A 1,946-nucleotide genomic window follows, 5' to 3' on the forward strand; every position below is an offset into this window, starting at 1 on the left:
TTCCCTTTATTACTCATCACTAGCAAAGAAGATATTGCAATTACTTATTTTGTTATCTGTCTGTCTACTGGTTGTCTACCAAAACCTGTTCTTCCATTCTTCCTGAGCACCTGGCTTTTCAGCTAGAGACATTTCCCTGTCTCTCTTGTGATTAGGGAGGACCACATAACTAACATTTCTCCAGAGGTATGTATAACAATGAAGTATGTAATACTGATGTGTGACGGGCCGGCTGATCGCTGCTACCCTGCTTGGCCGCCTCAGGTCAGGTCGCACACAGGATGCCTGGATGGCGGCCGGGCGGACCGGCCGATCACTGCTGCACCGCCTGGCCTCCCTGGGTCAGGTCGCACACAGGACACCCGCCGCCCCAGGTCACAGATAGCAGGCCCAGATGGCGGCAGGGCAGGCAGGATGGCGCTGGCCCGCCCTGCCTGCAGTATGCAAATTAGCTGCCATCTTTGTTGGTGGTTAATTTGCATATCGTGCTGATTAGCCCATGGGAGGTGTAGCAAAGGTATGGTCAATTACCATGTTTGTCTATTATTAGATAGGATTTGTATTATAAACTACAAGTATATTAAAAGTATACTTACAAAAGGAAGAAATGGAGTGAAAACATAAAAAAAGTTCAGCCTCACTAGTTATCAGAATTGCAAAATCAAAAAATAGGAATCATTATTTGCTTCTCAAGTGGACAAAGAATTTTTTAAAATTGGTCATAATTAGAGTTGTGATTATAATGCTGCTGCTGGAAAAAGAAATTGCTACAAATTTTCTGGAGAGAAATTTGGCAATATGTATATCAAGCCAGTAATTCCATTTGTAGAACTTTATAATGAGGAAGTAATTGGACAAGAACAAATGTGTGTGCAAGTACATTAATTAGAGATTTAATATTAATGAAAAATGGAACTAAATGGAAGTGCGCATTAGTAGAGTATTATATAAATACATTGATAACCTCCATGTATGATTATATAGAAATTAAAATAGTATGGTAGATTTATATTTATGGCTATGGAAAGGTGTCTGTGTTATATTAACACATTTGCAGGTAGTTTTTATCGCGCGCTAACGGGTGGCGTGGGCCATTTTTGCTAATTTTTGCACAAATGGCAACGTTCAGTAAAATTACGATAACGTTAGTTTACGTATTTATACGTTACCCGCATTCTACCGCTTGTCTATAAAAAACGTATTAATACGTGTCCCACGCTCTACTACACTGGTAGAACGTATAAATATGTAAAACATATAAATAGGTTTCCCGCATACAATGGGTTAAACTTTACAGAGCAGCATGTAAAATATCCCATATTATGGTGCTACATGGAATTATATATAACAATTTTTAAAATGATCATCAGTATTTGAGTACATGTCTTTTTAGGTTATCTTTTCACATGAATTCATAAATATCTGTACTGATACATATAAAAGCCTAGTAGGATATACATCAATATATTAATAATGTTCATTTATGTGTGTGATATTATGGGAAATATTTTCTTTATTTCTTCAAAATGTTTAATTTTTTTACTGTGAGCACTATATAACTTTGATAATCAGGAAAAATAAGTTAAATAATTATACTGAAGTATAATATACATAAAAGTGCATGTAAGTGTTCAAGTAGCTAAAATATCACAAAGTAAACACATCTGTAGTCAGTAAACAGAACATTACCAGTATTGTGGAAGTCCTCCTCATGTCCTCCTCCCCCAAGGGCAACCACTATCCTGGTTTTTGCCGAAATCTAACAGTATGTATTCTTTTGTGACTCACCCCTTTCACTCAACATTGTTTATAAGATTCATCTGCATTGTTGTGTGTAATTGTAGATCATTCATGATCTATAAAACGATTCCTTTTTCTATCTACTATGTAATGAGAATTTTAATAGTTTCCAGTTTGGGCCTATTGCAAATGCTGCTGCTGTGACA

General features: G+C 36.6%; 1 protein-coding gene across 1 annotated transcript in view; it reads left to right on the forward strand.

Moving 5' to 3' along the window:
- Positions 1-1,946, forward strand: part of BRAF (B-Raf proto-oncogene, serine/threonine kinase) — a 100,644-nt gene that overhangs the window by 63,470 nt on the left and 35,228 nt on the right. The gene's annotated exons all lie outside the window — the stretch shown is intronic.

Source organism: Myotis davidii, unplaced genomic scaffold (genome assembly GCF_000327345.1).
Source record: "Myotis davidii unplaced genomic scaffold, ASM32734v1 scaffold329, whole genome shotgun sequence".
NCBI classification, from domain to species: Eukaryota; Metazoa; Chordata; class Mammalia; order Chiroptera; family Vespertilionidae; genus Myotis; species Myotis davidii.